The 23,277-nt window shown below is 27.1% G+C and overlaps 1 long non-coding RNA gene across 1 annotated transcript in view; it reads left to right on the forward strand.

Moving 5' to 3' along the window:
• The first annotated feature begins 271 nt into the window (after positions 1-271).
• LOC106687141 (uncharacterized) overlaps positions 272-23,277 on the forward strand; it is a 31,442-nt gene continuing 8,436 nt past the window's right edge. The window contains exons 1-2 of the long non-coding RNA XR_001344130.2: positions 272-368; positions 484-529. This is a non-coding gene — a long non-coding RNA (uncharacterized lncRNA). The remainder of the gene's footprint in view (positions 369-483; positions 530-23,277) is intronic.

Genomic DNA, 23,277 nt, shown 5'->3' on the forward strand with positions numbered 1-23,277 from the left:
ATAAAACAAATTAATAAAATTGTTCTTTTCCAATTGTGAATCGGAAAATAAACATATATGACAAAATAGGATATATTATAAAAAATAATATAATAAACATTTCTACTTAAAAGTTTTATATTCTATAAAACTAACAAGCTAGTTCCTTGTTGATGCTTGAATCCCTTAGATACTTCTCATTAAAATATGCAGATAAAAAATAGATGGAATTGTAATATAAATCGAATATTTTCAGTTTTTCTTCAGAATAAATAAACAAATAGACCAAGTAAACAGTATAGATGGATTAAATCAGTGAGTTAGGAATGTTACTTTGTACTAGCAGTATTAAATAACACTGTGTTACTGACTTAGCTTCACATTGCTGAGTAAGTGTTTGGTATTAGCCATCAATATTATTATCAGTTATAGCAATAATATACCAGTTATTATATTACAGTTTTAATTTAAAGTAATTTCTGAACTTGTTTCTGTTTTTATTAGCTACACTTTACCTGGACTATGCTACCTACATACATATCAATGCTGAGTAAGTTTGAAAAATATTTCATTATATGCTAGACTGCTGAAATTTAAATAATTAATTCTGTTATACTCTAAACAGATATTTGTTTTAAGATAGTGAAACAGAAATATTTGAATTCATAATCTACATTTAAAAAATTTTATGAAATAATTCTTAATTTGATATATTAAGAAATCTTTTTTGCGAAGTTCTAATTAATGATAATTAATTTTATTCACATTCTATGATCTTGAAACTAAATTGTAAAATTTTTAGAGCTATTTGAGTTTTAGCAACAGAAGAAATATGCACAGTAAAGTTAATACAAATAAATAAATAGGATTATTTTAAATTATTAACAATCAAAAAGAATAATTGAAGAGAAAAATCTCCTTCAAACCTAATTAACTCCACATTATAAAAAATAAAACTATATAAAAATAACATTTTTAATTAATTTTATTTGTAAAATATTTATTATATGTATATAAAACCTAACCAATATGATAATCTAAAAAATGAGATTTAATAGGTTTAATGTTATACATACAGAAGGATAAATACACTGGATTACTATCAAATCAAAACTTGTAGTCTTGAATAAAGTAATCCGACTTCTGAAGAATTTATAAATAATTATTATCTTAGAACAACAGTCAAGAATTATTAACTTCAAGGACCCAAGTTTGAATCCAGTTGGGCAGAAAATTGTTTTCTGTTACACTGTTGCCATAAGTGAACTCTTGTGGATTCTGGAGCCCTCCTGGGGTCCGCCCAGCCTCCTAAATTGGGTAAAAATCTGCCGGTCGAGTGTGATTCTGACCAAATCACCTCCTTGCACAACCGTTGGTCTAGTTACAGTACTCCCTTACAAAGTACTGAACCCCTGACCCTTCATGGGTTGTAGTGGTACAGATTTAATTTAATTTACAGTCAAGAATAGGAATATTATTAAAGGTTTAATTTATGAAAATTAATTTCTCCATTTTGATTGTTTCTGAACTAAATACTATGTTAGATATGAAGATATATCAGATATTCAGAAAACACAAGTAACTAAAAATAATTAATACATACGTAGATGTATGTAAATAAGAAGTTTAATTGTTTGTCATTTGCATAAAATGATTTCAATCTGTAAATATATTATCAGAGGTCTAATAATCGAAACAAATAAATTCATGCAATTCCACAACTGTTTGAAAAATTTTCTATTATTCTTTGTGTCATCTTTTATTGTTTAAAAAACACAATATTCATAAAAAAATTAAAGGGAATTAATTCAATTGTAGAAATTTTTCATTTTTGCTTACAATTTTGCGCTTGCTTTACAGTGATTCATGTTTTACCTCTTAAAATAAACTAAATTGAATCAAATCAATAAAATTAATTTTTATATTCAAAGTTAGAGTTGAAATTCAAAAGAAGATAAATTCCTATAGTTAAAAGGCTGCTCAATATTTTATCAAATGAATATTTTTTCTTTAAAACAACAATGTTTCCTCAATACAAACATCCCAGGCAAACTAAAAACTGAACTCATTTCAATAAAATAATACAAACTATGGATTGTAATGGCTTTATAACTGAAAGTTGTTTTAAAAAAAAATAAACATATGGTGAAGTATTAAACAGCCTTTTTATTGTTGTTAATACAATTTATACCTTTAAAATCTATAAAGAAGAGAGATAAATCAAAAGTTTCATGGATAAACAGATATTTATAGCACTTTTTTGAACGATACGATCACTGATTTCAGCGAGAGAATAAAAAAAGAAACAAATGGTCCCACTTCACCTTCCCCTCAAAAAAAAAAAAAAGTTACTAGAAAACTCACATTAAGTTATACACAAAAATAAAAGTAATAAAAAAATCGATAGCATAAAACATTTAATAAACTTGTTAAAAACATTTATTTTATTATTATTTTAATAATTTGTTTTTATCATAATTATTCTTTTTAGAGAAAAATATATCTTCCTCTTTTGAAAACTTTTATTCGCATTATGAACAATTCAACGAAGTTTAGAAACTCTCCTCTATCATTAGGAAGCCTGACTTTTTTTTGTTAATACATTCATTATTATTGGCTCCTTCTGTCCATATTCCCTGAATTTTTTTTTTCTATGAAAACGTACCTACATTTCAAAAGTAAGATTTTCAAGATTAAGATTCTTATTAAAAAATGTATTCAGTTTATTAAAACTTTTAATTTTTCCCATGTCAAATAGGTTTTACAAATAAAAATGTAGCTTATCAAGATGAGATACTCCCATATTAACTTTTTAAGTAGAAGTTTTGAAAAAGAAGATATATTCAGTTTTGATAGAAAACTCCTCAAGTATTCTAAATAGTTAGAAATTTTTAATTTTTGAAATTTAAATTTAAAAAAAGTTACTGTTTATTTATTTATCACCATCTACCAATATTGTCTAATAAATCAAATGAAATTGTATTTTATAGCAAGAATTTAATCGAAACATTCCAACAACAAAGAGTTAAGTCTTTCAAATACCAGTAAATAACTAACCAATCAACATTTCACCAATTTGCGCTTTCATTATAATATTACTAATAAAGCTCTTTGATAGATTTAATGTGATAGAATATTTCTCATTTATTTATATCATCATTTTGTGTATTCTTTATTAATTTATTTCGAAGATAACTTCTAGAAATTATTTTTAAAAAAAACTACTGTAAAATATGTATCTGTTTAATATAATTTTATATGAACTTCCATCCGAATTGCCTGAAAAGTGAATAAAAAGAACTAAAGTTTATTTCCGAACTAAAATGAAGAACTTTAGTTGAAAACACAAGTAGGAACAGTTCTTGTCAGCACCAGAGTTGGGCAAAATTTAGCAATAATTGAAAATAATAGCCAAAATTGCCATGGATACAATATTTATTTATGGTTCATTCATTTCATGTGTATCCATGGCAATTTTAGCTATTAGTTTCAACCATAGCTAATTTTTGCCCACCTCCTAATGCATAGGGAAAAAACTGTGGTGTGTGCATCACACAACTTTACTAATCTTCTTACATCCCCAAGTTTTGTGTGGGTAAGTGAACTCCTGTTAAAGTCATCACTAGTTTCATTATTTTCACAAAAAAAATATCAAAAGACTAGAGAAAAAGAAAATTATGAACAAATTTTTTTTATATTTCTATTGCTTTAAAAGTTCGTATATTAGGGTTTTTGAAATGGAAATAATAAATATGAAGAATAGGACACTTTAACAAAACTGTGATAACGATGCAGTAATGCCATCAAGAAATATCATCCGGTCTCAGTATTTCCCGTTCAAATCAGATTTATCTATTTTTCCTCTTTTCTCCTTTAGTTATTCATAAAGTTCTTCAATAGTTTGCATTTATACATTGTACTGCTAATAACTAGTACTGTTCATTTTTCAAATAAATAAAATTAAAGATACTTTACATGAAGATTTTATGAAAAATTGACATTTAAGCCTTATTAGTCTATTTCAATGAGAATAAAACCTAATTGATATTAAAGATCACTTAATTGCTCATTGACTCACCGAGTTTAGTCAAATTAGATATAGCCGTTTTGGAGAAAATCGAAAAAATGTGAAAAATCGATTCTATAAAGTGGTACTATCGGTAAGTCGATTTAAGCAAAAAGGTTGCTATCACATTCCAGGTATATACCAACCATAAATTTGTAATTTCAGTTTCGTACGACTTTTTGTTTTTGAGCTATGCAGTTCACAGACACACACCATTTTTCAAAACTAGATTTTTTTGTGGGGGAAGGGAGAGGGGACCTCAAAATATCTACTCCCGTCGAACACTTGAATTTAAAATTTTTATAATCGCAATACATACCGTTACTATATATTCCATATACAGGTAAGTGAATGTAAAAACACGTCAACACTGATATCTCTCAGTGACTGTGAGTAGTGCTGGATTTTTAAAAATTAAAACGGTGAAAATCGTAAATTTCAAAAAACACATTATTGACATTTAACATAGTTAGAAAAAAAATGGAAGATGCTTGAATTTTATTTAAATTAACCCTAAAATTACGTTTTAAAAGTTCATAATCTTTTCCAGAACCCTTCTAGTGAAAATCACTGCAGTGAAATATGCTCTGATGTTTGGTTCTAAAATTAGTGTGCAGGTTCACGTATTGGTCAAGCTGTCTTCTGTTGCGTTGTCAAAACTCAATTTTACTGATCATTGGGATGAAAATTATATTTACAATAGTAATTATTGAAACTAACTTAAATGAGTTATTAATAACTTAGTCATTATCAACATTATTTTTTCTTATCCCTCTGAAACAGAAAACAAACATGAATTAGTAAATGCATTATGTGAAAAACATAATACAAAGTGAGTACTAAATTTTTCTACCGTGGGTATTTGAAGGTCCAAATGAAATACTTGAGTATGGTTGAGATGATCGTTCTGTGAAAAACTAATGGTTGGAGGGAAGGGGCCTCCCCTCCCCTCCCCCCAGATGATTAATAAATGTGAACAAATAATAAGAATTAGTGAAGGCATAAGAAGAGAAATAATAATAAGTAAGAAAAAAAATAGTAATGATGGGGGAGAGAGAGAAAGGGCTTAAGGAAAGTCAATAATAGATTGTTACCTCAAGGTTTGCTATCAACGATAAAAACACCAATAACAACAAAAAATAAATCTCATTAAAACTTTGTGGCAACTTCCTATTGTTAATGTAAAATTTAATAAAGTTTTTAATTCATGTATGTTACTTCTTTTTTTTACTTTTACAACTATTTAAAAAGTTACTGATTAAATCAAGCTCATACGTTTTAAAAATAAAAAAATATTCAGATAATTTAATAATTGATTAACATTATTCAGTATTTAAAGTAGTATGTTTCAACGTTAGCTGGTAGGGAGCGCCAGAAGTTACTAATGACATTTTCGCAGAAATACATCAATACAAAAATCATAAATATACATCGATCAGAGATTAATAGAATTCCAAAAATGGCTGCGTTTTTCGTATAAGAAATTATTCATATTACATGTTGTTTTAGAAGTACAAACAAAATAGTTTGTTCAATGACATATTAGAATCTCAGAAAATGAAATAAAAGGCTGTGCCATCTACAGATACAGAAAGCTATCAAGGTGACATTGTGGAGGTACGATGTGTCCCTAAGTTATGACGAAATTCTTTCATTCTTTGTGACGTATCCAATCATTTGGATCTATTATTGACTTACCTGCTCCTCGAGAGTCGGCCAAACCATCTACTCCAAGGGCACGGCTTAGACCTCCATTTTGACGGTTATCTGATCAGTAAGCATTAAGTATAAAGTTCTGAAACATTTTATTATAGTAACAAACCAGAGATAGTCAAAAATTAGGTATAGTTGAAACTAATAGCTGATTGCCATGGATACGACTCTTATTCATGAACGAACCATTGATAACTAAATACCGTATCCATGACAATTTTAGCTATTAGTTTCAACCATAGCTAAATTTGCCCAACTCTGTAACAAACGCTTCAATCTACAAAAATCTCTCCCTATCCATACTTCCCTAAAAATAAAGGTAAACATTTGATGCACTACGAGCTCTTAAAATGTTTCTGTATATATATTTTAAAAATTGTTAATAGAACGTTGATTTTTTAATTTAAAAATGTGGATAAAATGTATCCAATAGGTTAGGAAAAATTGGAAACGGTCTTTCAATTTTTTTTAAATATATATATTTTAATTATTAACCAGTTAAAATCCGATGAAAATAATCCCTTCACTGGTTTTATTGTTTAATCAAAATAATTTGTATCCAAGTTATGCTCAAACACTCTTAATTCTTTCTTTAAATGTCCAATATTTCGGCCAACCTTGCCAATTCTCGATCTCAAATATACATTTACACCTCACACCCAACAATTTATATACTTTTTGCAGGCTATTCTGCTCCGGTCAATAAATTTAGTCAAATCATCTATTTTGTCACTTTTCCATTAAATTTTAAGACATTTAATAACAAATCAACTTGGCATATATAACAATAAAGAGTGTTTGAAACTAAATTTGAATACAAATTATTTTATTTAAACATTAAAATCCTATTTTCAAACATTGCTGTATAGTTTTGATATTGTTACACAGCATATATTGAAGACGGATTATTTAAAATGACAATATAAATATATATGTATATATAGTTGACCATAAAGATTTAGATATAAGTAGATGGTCAGGGTTGAGGTCAAAAAATACTTATATACTTATACTTATATGATAATATAAATAGTTATTTTTAATACTTTTCTTACTTTTTAAAATATTTCTTTTAGAAAAAGATAATTTTAAAATTGATCATAAAAAAGAAAAGAAAAATGAAGTATTGCAAAAAATGGGTTCTTCAAATTTTACTTTGTATGTTTTATATTTCGAACAGATAAATCGTTGTTAAAATATAAATTTTTATACTTAAAAGTAAGAGAAATTATTATGCAGAAGGAAATAATATCTGACAATTTCTATCTATCTAATTTTATGTTTATAAAAATATATATTTTTTTATACTAGGTTCAACAATACTATTTCTTCAAAGAAATTTTGTAGGAAGGCAAATATCTAATATTTAAATGAATAATGATTAAACGATATAAATATTTAAATGTATGTTGCAGGAAGAGGTAACATAATTCTGAGATGTTATTTCCCTAAAAAAAGTTTGTATTTAATTCTTAGTCCCTTATCCCTTAACTGTTTTAGTGAAAAGATGAAAGTAATTTACTTTGTAACTCGATATACCACTAATCAATAATTGGATGAAAATTTGTATTCATTACTCACATTCACTAAAAATGTCTAAAATTATCCTTTTTATTTTTTCAAAATATTATTAAGTACCTATTTCTTTTGTATTTTAGTTTCAAATTAAAAATTTGTTTTTCAATGACTATTGTTTTATTACCTACCTCACATTTAATAATGAATTGTTTACTAAATAAATATGTTTATTAGTTATAACCAAAACATCCATATAGTCTCAACACAGGGATTGACAGGATGGCTGAAACGTTGGGTTGTAAAAATAATAAAGAAGTGTTGAGACTATATAGATTTTTTTTTATAACTACTAAAAAATTTTGTTTAAAACTAGAACTTTCATTATAGAACAATACTTTTAATTTCTAAACAATATTATTTTTTATTTTCAGTAAAAGAATTAAGGGATTTGATCAAATCACTTACTTTCTTTAGGGAAATCATCCTGCTAAGTTGTTATTTTAATATCTTCTGCGAATTGATCATCTACCTTAGGATTCTGATTGAATCTCCATTTTCATCATTTCCTAGTGACGTATGTATTATATTGAAGAAGAATCATTTAAGATAACTAGGTAAATAGTTATATTAAATATTTCTCATACTTCTTAAAAAATTTCAATGAAGAAATAGTAATTTTAAATTGAAAAAAAAAAATAATAATAAAATAAAGACAAAATAGAATGTGCCAGCCAGGGGTACCCCACAAAATTTTACTTTGATTGTATATTTGTATTTATTTCTGAAAATTTGTTTATAAAATATTAAGATAGTTGCTTAAAATTATGGGGGTGGGAGGAATATGAGTTTGAAGAAAAACTGATAAAAGCACCCAATTTATTCCTATACTTTTATAAATACTTATTTCAATTATTATTCTGTCATTGTTCTATATTTTTTTTCTGACCTTATTGAAAATATATAGATAACAATATTTTAAAGTTTATATTGAAAGAAATCATTTAAGATCACATGACAATTAGCTATATTGAGTATAAGTTACTTCAAAATAATATTATTTTCTAAGAGTTATAAATTCTTTTATATACAATAATGATTTTTGAGAAAACCAAAAACCCTCATAGCTCCAGCTACCCTAAATTAATTAATTTGATGATGTTTCAGAGTTAGTGGTTATTAAAAACATAATAGTATTACATAATTATATTTTGCATAGCTAAAATTTTGTACATAGTTTTTTCCAGTTATAATTGAGAGAAAAGGGGGGGGCGGGATGAATTCTGGTACTTATAATAAAATTCCATTGAGAGAAAAGTAATTTTTGATCCCTCGTAAAATTTTACTGCGTTTGTATATTTATATTTCTAATCATAAAATCTTTATGAAAATATTAATTTTAGTATTTAAAAGTAAGAGGTTAAATATTTTCCATTATTTTAACAGGTTAAGAGAAGATCTGATATTGGTTTTCAATTTATTTCTAGTTTTTTTTTTTTTAAATACACATCTCATTAATGCCAAGATAACATTCTATTTTAAATGTATAATTTTATATTTCCTGATATATTTTATATTAAAAAAAAAGAATATATAAGCTGAAATGATAAATAATAAATGTATTAATTAAAATTACAATTGTTTATTTTTTAGTAATTAATTAAATATTAATATCTGATTTTTCCCCTTTCATATCATTATTTAGAAAAAAAAAAATGATTTATTAAAAATTTTTTTTTAATAAAAAAAATCATAACTCTAAGCTAGCATTAATACTAGATTTAATAGCAAAATTACATAAATATCTGTTTACATAAATCCATCTTATTAACAGATATGAGTGTTTGAGTAAAATTTATTTTTATTTTAAATATTTTCAAAAATATAATTTAAATTTTTAATTGAAATTTATATTCTAAATAGAAATTCTTGAATTCAAAATATGAAATCTGTTAACAAAAAATGCCTTTGTTATTTGTTGTTGCTACTAACTCCAAGGACACAGATAAATCTGATTTTTAAGGAATGGTTTTGAAATCGCGATGATTATGCAAAATATATTATTTCATCAACAATATGTATTTAAATACAATTTAATATTTTAAAATAAATTTTCTTTATAAATATGAAGTAGAAGGATTGAAAACATTTATTTGATAGCTGCTATCATTGAATTAGAAAAAACTTGTTCAGTAAAAGAATTGTTAAGAAGATAAAGTGTGCATATTCATAAATACCATACTGAGGTAATTTCTGTTACATCATTTGAAACTCATATTTCTATTCATAATAATCCATTCTATTTAGAAGCATGGAACAATAAGAAGACAGTTCATAAAGAATATTGCACAATTTAGGAATATAAAATCAAAATCCATAAAATATTATTCTTGAAACTGGTATGACTATAAGAATGTTATGTGATGACAACATACATCAATATGTTTAAAAGATCTTCATAGGTACTATTTGACCAAATGAATTGGTTCATCTTTCATGTTGGTTAGATATTTTCTTCCGCCCTTTCTACTGCCTTTCCAACTGCATTATCTTTCTTGTTTTGCTCCATTTTTTTTTTATAAATAATTTAACAGCACTTTCACTACACAATTTATTATTTCAATTTTTTTGTGATGTTACATATTGTAATATTCAAAAATTTATTATAAACAAATAAAAAGGAAAATTGATAGTTTTAACTTTATTTTCATATCTAAAATATAGTTTTGAAGATGACAAGGTCAAATATTAAATAAATATGAGAATTTTTATTTTTAATTATATATAATATTATAGACTCTTAATCTCAGGGTGAGTTTCTAGAAAATTAGAACAACCAACTTGTTTATTAACTACCTTTATAAATATACTTAAATTCTATTTTGTACAACACTAACCAATTAATAGAGTCTTCATTTGATGATGAAAGGTTTCTTTGTCTTCTTTTTCAACAAACTAACACTTGCTGTAAACAATCTCTCAGCAAACAAAAACTGACAGTTAACAAAGAATTTGTCCTCTAAAAGTTTTCACTCTTCACTGGCGATCCAAAACACAAAGTCCTCCTCATTCAGGAAACATCATTCCCTGCCCATGCCTAAGCAATGAATGCTTCCAAAAACCGAGTTTTCTTCCTTCCCCTTCTCTAGTTGTTAGTTCTCAACCTCAATTGGAGCACTACAGTTTTGAGTTTTTTCTTGTGATTTTCTTTATGAATAATTTTCTTTAATACTTATTCTTAGCTTCTATTTTTTCTTAAATGTACTGTAATTTAAATTATGATGGGAAGTTAAGATTTTAAAATATTTGACTCTGCTCAACATGGCCGCTATTCAATGAACTTTGGCAAGACACGTCCCGCCATCTTCTTTGTTTTGAATAACGACCTTTCTACTCCATATTTGACTGAACAAAATTGATTAGCTTTCTTTTTTGTTTAACAAGGCAAATGAACAATATTGAAACGAAAAATAAAATAAAAATATATTAAAAACCCTTTATACATAAAAATATACTATTTACTCAAAAAGAGGATATTACAATATTAATCTCTTAATTGAATGACAACAGAAAATATTTTATTTATACATACTCATCTTGCTAGATGATTAAATTAAATGGTTAAAATATTTATGTGAGCAATATAAACTCTATACAGATAAGTTAAGTTGCCTTAGCTGCTTTTGTGCCTTTAGTTGTTACAAAAACAACTGACAAGAAAGATTTTTAGATCAAAACAAGAAAGATACTCCTGTTGGAAAGTAATTAAAGGCTGCAGAAAGGAAAAGAAAATATCGACCTAACGTAGAAGATAACGCAATTTGGAAATGGTCCATATGAGGATTTCTTAAACATATGGGTCCATCTTCTCACATAACAGACTTAAAACCTTACTAGATTTAAATATAATATTTTATAGATCTCACTTTTATATTTTCAAATTTTACATTATTGTTTATCAACTGTCTTTTTTATGTTTGTGCACTTCTGTATAAAATGTATGAATATTAGAACCTTTGCCTCTGAAGAATTCTTGTATTGGACATATTTTTTTAATTCACTGGTTGTATCTGAGAGATTTAAAAAAATTAATGCATTATTTATTCCATGTTGTATATTTATTATTACATTGTTAGAATTTATATTAAACTTAAATAATTAATTTATATCAAATGAGGTGAAGTGAATAATTCTCTTCTTTCTATTATTTTATTTTAATTCATCAGTTACAACATTTCGGGGCCATAGCCCTGTCATCAGGATCATCAGGCACTCTTGACATTATAATTTTCTAAAATTTCAAATTATAGAAATTAATCTAATCTCCTTATTTAGTCTTATATTTAACCTAAGTTATTGCCATTTGTTCTTATCTTAATACTCCATAATTTGTCATATTGAAAAAAGAGTTATTTAAAAATAACTGCCAATCTAGGGGCACAAGGTTGATTTGCCTTGTTACACCTCACCCTTTAAATGGATTATACTTAATCTGTGCTCTCCTTTATGAATATTCCTTCTAATTGGGTTCATTTGGAATGTATTCTAAAATTACTTTGAAACCAAGCTGAGTAATAATGAGAGAGGAAGCATGAGAACAATTGTATGTATCTGTCAGCATAATTGAGTCTTAATTTGGAGCAAATATAAGTATTTATCTTATAAGTCTATTAAGTTACATTGTTCTCCTCTTAAGAATAAACCTAAAATCTTTGAGAAGAAAATTAAAATTACTTTAACTTACTATCCTCACAGAGACTGGGTCCTACACACAGTGGCCTTCATTGTCTATTGGATAACTTGGCTCTACAGATTAAGAATATGAGATAAGAGGTTTTTTTTTTTCAATGAAAACATTTAAAGGAAATATTCTGATTGTTAAGGAAGTTGAAGCAACCTCTCCTACCATACCTTGGAAGAAACTTGAGAGAATCTGGAAACAAGAAATATGTATCTCATCATAAAATAATTCTTAAATAAATGCCTTTACTCTCATCTCAAACTGACTAGATACTTTCATATTTTGTTGGTATCCAATGTCAGAGAGATAATCTATACCAATGGATAAGGAGGAAATAATGGAAGAGATGAGAAACTAGAGAAAGTTTTAAAACATAAAATCATATAATTTAAGACTAGTGATGGATTTTGTAGTGATTTAGGAAATATATATCTTATATCAATGACTTGCTTCACAGTAGTGCTAAGTACATTTCTACTAACTTTACAAACAATACAATCAAAGGTTCTCTCTTTTTGGAAAATTAATTGAAAAGTTGTAATTTTCCTAAAAGAGAAAATCTTAAAATGTATTGTTTGTAAAGCTTGTGGAAATGTACTTAGCACCATTATGAATTAAGTCTTCTTTTTTGTATATATTTTTTCCTGACCCCTCTAAAACAAAAATATACTTGAATTAATAAAAGAATGTGAGATGTGTATTATTCGAGAATTTTCTACCATGGGTATTTGAAGGTCTAAGGTACTTATTTACTTTTTCCTTTTCTTACGTCGGCCCAAGACTCCTATTGGAGTCCTACACTGCCACTTATTGATGGTTGTTCTGTGGGAACTCTACTTTAATAGCTGGAGGTGAGGGGCCTTCATGAGATGGGAGGTAAGTTTAGGTATATAACAATATCATTAATTTAATTTATTAAATAAAATAATTGAAGCAATTTGTAAAAGAATAGGCATAAAAATATTAAATATACTTTGTTAACTAAATATTAAAAACTATATCAATCTCATATAAAAAATGTAGTAAATTTCTATTTTTATGAATAAATGGAGTTCATTGACGATTCCTAAATCTAATTAATTGATTTTTCGTTATTAGTGAATGTTGACCTCAATATTTAGTTTTACAATTCACTGACAGATGGTGCTACAATCGGTACAAAGGTCAATTCTTGGAAAAAGCTTTTACCCTAAAATTATCGAAAATCGATTTTACAAGAATGAACATTTGATACATCCTTATCATTCTTCTATATCGGTTAGTTATTGCTAAATGTTAACAAAAGAACTTTAAACGAGAAATTTAATATTTTCTACTAAGTACTTATGTCTCAGATAATAAAATTAAAGCTAGTATTACGTATATAAAGCGATTTGTAAGCATCACTGATCGTGGGGGTACGGAGAACTCCTGAGTCATGAAATATATTACGGAAGACAGAGTCAGAAATGACACCCGAAGCCCAAAAGTTGATTAATTATAATCACGCCCGACCTTTGATTTCAGAGAGTTAGGTTTATATATCTACTCAGAGAGTTCGTCTTCGACCTCCATTTTGTTTTTGAAAATTTTAAATTATATTATTTTTATTTTTAGATGTTCGAGGATACGGTCAGTAAAGGCACAAATAAGTAAAATTTACTTTAATTTTTGACCCGAATTTCAGTCCTTCATCATAGTACTAAAGCCTGGGTGAAAATAGGCAGTTATCTCACCCCAATTTTTATTACACGTTAATAAGAACTAAGTATAATCACTAGTCTAAATTTATGAGTCTACCAAGTATAAGTAGGGAAATAGAAAATGGCAGCTGTTTCGAAACGTTAAAAAAAAAATTCTTCTGTAGATCGTAATCGATATCTTTAAAATTATAAACAACACTAGAAAACCTAATTGAAAATCATTTAAAGAAGAGTAAATTTGCTAAAATCTGAGCCCTGATAGAACTATTTACGTTCAATAGTTTTCGCGATATAGATTTTTTTAAAAAGCAACATTTTATTTTTAAAATGCACTGAAAAATGAGTAGTAACTGAATTTATTTTGAGAAATCTATATCTCAGAAACCATTCGACACAAATGTCTTTTAATACTAAAATTAAAGCTAATTTAATGAACTGCTAAGTAGTTTATCACGTTTATCTTCGTAGGAGTAGTAGTTTTCATGATTTCGACAAAAGAAATTCACAAAATGTTGATTACTAGCTGTTTAGACAAAAATTTTGATTTATGAAAAATTATTATTGAACATACATATTTCTGCCAGCTCTCAAAATAATAGTATAGTAATTTGACTTATTATAAAGTAGTTCATGACGGGTATCTTTGTAGTTTTTATGATATTCGTTTATGAATATAAATTTTGCACATGAAATTTTGTCCAAACAATTTATTTTGGCAAATATCATGAAAACTACCACTCCTGTGAATATAAGTGACATATACTAAGATACTTTATAGTCCGTACAGCTAGCCTTAATCTGAGTGCTGGCAGACACATATATGTTTAGGGTTTTTCATAAATCAAAATTTTTGTATGAACAGCTAGTAATCAACATTTGGTGATTCATTTTGTGGAATATTATGAAAACTATTTGACGAAGATAAACGTCATAAAGTATAGTGCATTAAACTAGCTTTATTTGAGTATTAATAGACAACTGTACGTCGAATGATTTTTTTAGATATAGATTTCTCAAAATAAATTCAATTACTACTGATTTTTTATGAAATATTGCTTTTTAAAAAAGCTATATCTCGAAAACTATTGAACGTAAATGGCTTTATTAGGGTTCATATTAAAGCAAATTTATTCTTCAATAAATGATCTATTAAAGCAAAGAAAAATTAGGGTGAAATAACTGCCTTTTTTCTCCTCTTGGGCTCTTGTAATACCAGGGTTAGAAAAACTACGAGATAACAAACTTAAATCAAAGAAAAATGAAATCATGATCACACCCGACCTTTGATTTCAGAGATTTTGTCTTGTTCCTCCATTTTGTTTATGGATATTGTCTTTGTATTATTTTTATGAGAAGATGGACGGATGTGTGGTCAGGTAAGATACACAAATAAGTAAAACTAATTTATTTGTGCCAACCATTGACCTGAATTTCAGGTCTTCATCAGAGCTGAAAAAAAAAAAAACGAGATAACAACCTTAGTTCAGAGAAAAAGAAAAGGAAAATAATAACAAACAAACTTGTAAATATATGCAACAAAAAATTAATTAAGTAGTAGTTGATACTAATGGAAGATACAATATAATATTGTAGAAGTTAAAAAATATATAAATAGTGAAAACAATTTAAATTAACATAATGAAATGTTCGAAAGAAAACGATATTCACGACCCAATGGACAAGGAAGAAAACGGAATACAGGCTTGAATGGATAAAATATGCACAGTAACATATATGAGTTACAAATTAAATTTTTTTTTCTCGCTATTTATAAATTTTTCAACTACTCAATTTACATTTCCTTCCGCATCTTTCATTATGATTGTTTGTTTAATACATGAATACTATTTGCTTTTTGTCATTTATTTTGTATAATTCTTACCTCTAAAATATTATATTTTATCTTCTTTTTGTATGAAGTACTATATACTTAGTTTGTTGTTATGTCTATTTCTAGGTTGTTAATTGTTATTTTATTTTTATTTTTCTCTGAATTAAGTTTAAATTTTTATCTCGTTTTATATTATTTTTAGTACATATATAGCAACTATCGACTTTTAGTTATGTATGTATATTTTGTTAGTTGATATTAAAGTGAATGATGGATTCTTTTTGATAAATAAAAGGTACGTTTCAACCAAAAATCTCATTTATACGATACAGCTTGCCATGTTTTTCCATTCATTATTTTTAAGAAAAATACATAATTAGAAATTATGTAGTCGTTAAAAATAATCTTATCAATTTTTTTGATATAAATATACATATGAAATGAATGGTGTAAAAAACAAAACAAAAAATGAAATTGGCCCCTCAGAATCCCGGTTAATAAAATAGAGCCCCGGATATTGGGGGAAGGTCTTGCTTTATTGTAATCTAGTAATAGAGAAATAGTAATTTATGATTTAAAAAATAAAATAGCAAAATGGAGGACACAGTCGCGCCCTCTGAGTATGCGGGTGTGCCTAACTCAGTGAGCGTAGGGTCGAATGAGAATCAGTGATTCGTGAAGTTAAGAAGAGTCTCTCGTTGAGACCGAGTTCGAAGTCGTGCTCGTCGTAACTTGACTCAGGGGCACTTCGTTCCTCCACGAGCTGTTTCGGGCTGATTGCTTCTATATATAATAGAGTTAGCCTTCTATTTTATTATTCGAGAGTTTTACTTATGATAAACTATGTCTGCTGTTTTTACTCAAGTATGTTACATATAATATTCAATAACATACTCTCAATGCGTAGAAATGTATGAAAATTGTATGTTTATAACGATATCAAACACAATTGTTGATAACGTGGTTAATTTTCGTGAGAACATGCTTTAAACTGAACTACTAGCGCTACCTGGCAATAGAAGATGTAAACATTGAACATTCTTAGAGAATGCTGAATAAGATGAGATCTATATTTCAATGGTTGTTAAGTATTTTATAAGAAATCTAATGTATTATTATATTCTTAATTATATTAACTATAATTATATAAAAACAGAATATTATAAATTATGAATACTTGAATCCTTTAAACCTAAAGATGACTAACGAATAAATTTTTTAAAGTAAATTTTATGCAGATAATATTTATTGTTTCTGGTATTAAAATATATTCACACGTTTTACTAATTATTAATTTGCTTTTGTTTTATTATTATAAAAAACTATATTTGTATATATTTAAGAAATATGCAATTGGGTGTACTTCAGTGTTCACATTTGAGTCCACTTTTGTTTTAAATTTTTAATTGTGCCATTTCATACATTTTTACTAGTATAGAACTTTCTTTCATTTGCTATAAATTATCCCTTGTTCTGTGATTTTATATATGCTTTTATACCACTAATTAACATTTTCACTTGAGAAAATCATAGTTAGTTATGGTTTATTGTCTGTTAGAACTCAAGTTTTTTTTGTTTTTAAATTCAGATTTTCATTTTCATCATAAATTAAAAAGTTGTTAAACTTTTTAGTCAATAGTAGAAATATGCAGTTTTTCAGACATTTTGCACTGTCATCTATTCCTACATAAGCAAAAACAGGTTTAGGCTAACAAAAGTTTTAAGTGTTGCCATCCAGTATAGTATATCAGTTTATGTCTTTAAGAAAATTAATAAATCGAGGATATAAATGATTTCTTTGTTCAGAGCTAAAAACTTAAACTTTACCATTAATGAGTTTTTTAGTTAAATTATTAAATTCCTGTAACTTGTATCAAGCACAGGCAAATTCCAAATTCATAAAAAATAATCTGAAAAACTGAAACTGGAGGTTCCTATAAATGAAAATAGGTTGTTGCATAGTAAAACAAGTCTTTTCTGAGAAATTTTTTTTATCCTTATCCAGTAGGCTCTCCCACTTCTTTCCTTCCGCTTGAACTTTGTGTCTAGCACTTGTTCTGTCCTTACAATAAGAGCTTATAAGTGATCTCACTGTTCTGTAGGAAAGTGGAAGAACAGGCTGGTTCTCTGCACAACCAAGTTTAGCCAACTTGTCAGCTTGCTCATTACCATCTATGCCAACATGGCCTGGTATCCACTGCAGAGCTATAGTCCTTCCTCTTTTCTTCATGATAGCAGCCATGTTTCTGCACTTTTCTTCCGTGGGTGACTCTGCGGCACCTGGTGTTGTTAATTTTTGTATTATGGCTTGGGAGTCACTGAAGGTTACCGTGTTGTCATTGTATTCATTAGTGGCTTCCATCGCAAAACAGATAGCCTGCATTTCTGCCATAAATTAATATTTTACTCAATACCAGATTGGTCTGGTGGGCCTTACATGATTAACCCTTTGCACTCGAGGGCTCCAGAGTGGGACCATTTATAATCTGTCTTCAAGCTCAAGGGCTCCGCTATTGAAAAAAATGCAAATAATTTTCATTCCACTACATGACAACAAAGATAAATTGTAAAAACTATTGTACGTAAGATATTTTGCTTTTGGTGACAAATGACAGTCACGGCTCGTGGATTCTCAAGCCGGTATGATATAACAGTTAGATTTTTTTTTTGTTAAATTATGGGGGAGTATAATCTCATAAAAAAGACACCCCTAACTATTTACAATTCTAAAAATATTAAACAATTGTGAATAATAATGGTGCATAATAAAAAAAAAATATATATATAAATAAAAAATAAAATAAAGAAATAGATAAAAATAGTAATTCTTAAGAAGAGACAGAAAAAAAAAGAAAAGGAAATGTTAATCACAAAAACAATGACATGTATAGATACAATAAAATAAATAACTGACTTCTTATGGGGGGAAAATGGTAATTGAAGAAAAACTAAGTATAATAGTAATAATGATAGTAGTAAATTGATAAATATAGAATTTATAATAGGATGTTCTGCAGCAGCCTGGGCTTCAGTCTTCGAGATGAGGTTGGTTGGATTTCCCAAGTTGTAAGTTACTGTTCCTTGCTGCTGAAAGTGGAATTTTATGAACTATTTTTTTATTAAGTCTTCTATTGATTCCATCTGTAGTTCCCAATGCAATTTCTTACAAACTAAGAGGCATCCACTGAAATTCTTAGGAGTTTATTTTTAAATTAATGTAATTTATTCCTATTTGTAATGGATGCCGCTCACCAGGATTCACATCCGTACATAAATAAAAAAGAAATGTTTTTTGCTTCATGTAATTTATATCAAAATCATTCAGCTATTGCCTAGCAATCTTAGGAATTATATGTCAGAATTGTCTGCTATAAAATTGTAATTTACTTGGCAATCCACAATACTGGAATATGTTTTTCACTTTCAGTATAGTAAGACTGTTCAAGTGATGATACTAACTGACGACTAAAGTACTTATGCATATTAAATTCAATAAGGCTGATGGTTTAAACATATCAAATTGAAAAAATTATTGTATGTTCATATACATATCAATGTAGACAACAGTGACTAATCATGTTCAAAACTGTTTCCTGATTGTCGATACTTATGATGTACTATATCATACATTAAGTACTTGAATTGTATTATATTGCCAGTCATATAGCAGCAGCATAAAATGATTAACTATAATTTTTAATCAATAGTCAACATCACTGATGCAAGTACTAATTTGGTTATTATGAAGCTAAGAGTCAGAAAGAGTTAAAAATGTTTAATCTAGGTCTGTAGATTCCTTTCAAATAATATAAAAAAATAATACAGTGGGTTACCTCCAACTCAATATATATATATGGACTCAATAAATATGGATAAAGACATTATGAAAATGAAACTTACTACTTAATTATAATAACAAACGTTTATTGTTTTAAATAAAATACAACATAATATTTTTACAAAATTATTTATTAATGTTACTATAAATATTGATTAAAAATTAACATGTTCATGATAATACTGGTAGAGCTTGAACTATATTTGTATTAACCATAACAATTATTCACACATGTTCTTGCCTTTTTTTTTCTGGGAAAGGTAGAATAATTGAGCAAAAATTCAATATTCTTGCTAACAGCAACTGTTTAGGCATGTAAACATTTTATTTATTTTTCAGAAGATCGAAAATTTTTATTTATTTATTTTTTTTTCTTAAACATATTGCACAGTAAATAACATTGATATCAATCTACTCATTTTAATTGTATAAATTATTCAGTAATATAATATAATTCATATAATACAAAATTATAAAAAATTTGTAAATATGAATATTTAATTATTTGTAATGACAAATTAATAGCACAGTTGTTTTATAACAAAACACTATCTACAGCTTCATATGTTTTAAAACACTCGATTGTGAGGCCTTTTAACAACTACGAGCACTGGTTGTTTTATGTATCGCACTGTGTCACTGTGCCTGTGATATACAAGCATACTTTGCCATCATCTTCAGCTTACGAGGGGACTGCTAGCTACAATTGATACTTTGCCGTCATCCTCATATAGCTATCATCTACAGGGCCTTCCTCCTCAACTTAAGGTCAGATAGACATTACTATTCATTTTCATCCAGCAGACATTAATACACTATCAAATATAAATATTTTATTTTGTATTAAAGAAAACCTCTTCTTTGTTTTATATTGATTAAATTGATTAATTTCTTATATTTTCTTTAATGTTTTATTTGTCTAAAAGAAAAAAGTAGGAAAAAAAATGATTTTTTTTTTGTATCATTGTTAATATAAGGTATTGTATATATATTCAATTATGGATTGAGCAACCTGATGTATTTGGGCAGCATTGCTAAATAAAGCATTTCTCTCTCTAAGATTATTTGTCATTTTGAGTTGATATTTGTTTACTGCTAAGGGAAAATAGAAGGATACATTTTTTCAAGTTTATAACACCTGATATAGATTTAAATAAAAAATAGTACTGATAAGAAACACTTCTCTTACTGTCATTGATATTATTTCTGTTGTATAGATCTCTTTTTTTCAGGTGAAGTCTAGAATGTATTTAAAAAGGAATGAACCGTTAAAAAAGATTTTTACTTAGGATATGGCTGTATACGTAAAACTGTTATCGATACTACCAGTATGTGTTTATGGGACCATCTTATGATTAAATTCACAACAATAATGTCTTTTCTTTTCTTTTTTGAAAAGCATTTCCATTATCAAAGTTTATCATTTTAAATATTCACTTCATATAATTTATTTTTACTAATAAGTAACACAGCCTACTAGGTATAACCATTCCCTCCTGAAATATTACTAAAGTAATTATACCTTCTACTGACATTTAAAGATTATGTCTATAAGCTTTTGAAAATTTATGATAATACTGTGTAGAGTAAACTAATATTATAATTGAGGCACTGACATGGAAAAGACAATAGGAAAGTCACAAAACAAAAAAAAAAAAAAAAAATTCACAACAGAGAAAAAAATTGTTCAAATAACTAATAAAATTAAAATTCATTTTTTAAAATAAAAAAAAAAATTGTAACTTATGGAGCTACCATTAAGGTAATTGACTTACTTTCTTTTCACACCATTGCACATTGAGGTAAAACCACCACAAAGTGCTTAAGAGTGAAAACAAATTTAACGGAAATGAATTAGAGCAAGAAATGATTGATGGTCATATTTCTTCAAATGATAAGATATACATGGAATGAACAATTATTTATTTGAAATCATGCAGAAGACGATCGGGGATGCGGTCAAAAGAAAACAAAAAATAGTTAACGGCTATTTGCCAACGATTCATACCACTTTGTAGAACTTAAGCAGGGCTAAAAAGTTACAAAAACAACTAAAAATATTTTGATATAGTAGAATAACAAGATACAAAAAAGTAAATTAACGTAGGATTATATGGTTCACTTCTCTTTAGTCAGAAAAGACTTTATTTTGAAAAAAAAGAAGATAACAATTGTGGTTAAAACATAATTATACTCTGATTAAGATATATTTCATTTGTTCAAAATTTCAAATGGGTCATTTTAATATGATGGGTTGTTTTGAGCTTGGCTTTTCAAAAAAAAAAAAAAAAAATTCCATGACATATTGTTGTCTCATACAAGCCCTTAAAATATACTGATATTTTAGTAGATATTTTGGGAAATACTGATTTTTGAATTTTTTTCATTTCTAATGAGAGAGATGAAGTTATGTGTGGCATGAAAAAAGAATCTAACATCAAATCTTATATTTAGTAATTCACATTATTTATTAACTGTCCCAAAGCTAGCAGGGCTGTCATAAAAGTAATCAGTCTACCGAATATGTCAAATGCAAATCAGTGATATGTATTATACAATATGTAATAATATCCAATCTCACTGATTAGAAGAAGCTGAAGCATCTTTATATTTATAGATTAGATTCATATGCTATCAAGCCCTAATTTGGAGTTTTTTTGTCAATAAGATTTTAATAACTGTTTTAACCCAATCTGTTAAGATTTATAATTTTATTAATTATGATTTAAATTGTTTTGGATTCTTTTAATTTATTTAAAATCTAGTTTATCAGTTGCCTAATGAAAAAGTGTATGAATGAGGGAACGTAAGTGTAAACATTAAGGCCTAAGAATGGCAGTGGATGCCCCTTGGTTTGTAAGAAATAGCAATCAATTGACAAATGGAATCAATTGACAACTGCACAAAAAAACAGTTCATAAAATTCCACTAGATTGGCCTTTTGGGCCTTAAAGGGTTACTGTAACAGTTAGACTTCTTTTTTTGTTTAACAATTGATTATGGAAGAGGGAAGGGATTTTGTCTCGTGCAAAAAATACTCCAATCGTGTCCTCCATAACCAATCCTTTATTTATCTCTTTCTATTACTATCATTACTACTATAATACTTATTTTTTCTCATCGTCTTTTTCTCAAATTTCCCTCCATTAGAAGTCGGTTATTTATTTTATTATAGCTATAAATGTCATTATTTTTGTTATGAACTCATCTTTTTTTTTTTTTCTTCTTAAGAATAATTATTTTTATCTATTTATTTTATTTAATTATTTATTTATCTATATTTTTGTGCAATATTTACAGTTTTATAAATAGTAGGAAGATATCAAGAGAGCAGAAGAAAACTATTTATTGTTAACCAACGTTTCACCCCAGTTTGTAGGGCTTCGTCAGTGCTGTCAGATTGAAACAAAGATGACAACTGAGTTGTTTACTTGTTACTATTTTAATATTTTCATTGACCGCCACCTGGACTATCTTCCTACAATCTACTTCATATGGTCGTCTTTCTTCTTCTCATAAGCCTTGTAAATAGTTAGGAGTGTCTTTTGCATGAGATTATATTCCACCATAATCAATTGCTAAAGAAAAAAAATCTAATTGTGATATTAACCATGTAAAGCCCATCAGGCCAATCTGGTATTGAATGAAAATACTGATTTATTTCCTTCAAGATTAAAACCTAAATTTTATCAGAGATCAGTGGACTGAAGAATAGGCAACATTAAATACAGTTGCCAACAACATTACAAGGATATATTTTATAGTAAAATACAAATTTACATGTGTACTAATACAATGTAATTGAATTATAAATACTTTTGTTTTTATTTTAGTTTTCTCTCAATTATAAAATCTTTTCTATTTTTCTCTCCCTTCTTAAGAATTATTACTTTGATCAATTTATTTTATATA

Source organism: Halyomorpha halys, unplaced genomic scaffold, assembly GCF_000696795.3.
Source record: "Halyomorpha halys isolate HHAL.00 unplaced genomic scaffold, Hhal_1.1 Scaffold918.1, whole genome shotgun sequence".
Taxonomy (NCBI): domain Eukaryota; kingdom Metazoa; phylum Arthropoda; class Insecta; order Hemiptera; family Pentatomidae; genus Halyomorpha; species Halyomorpha halys.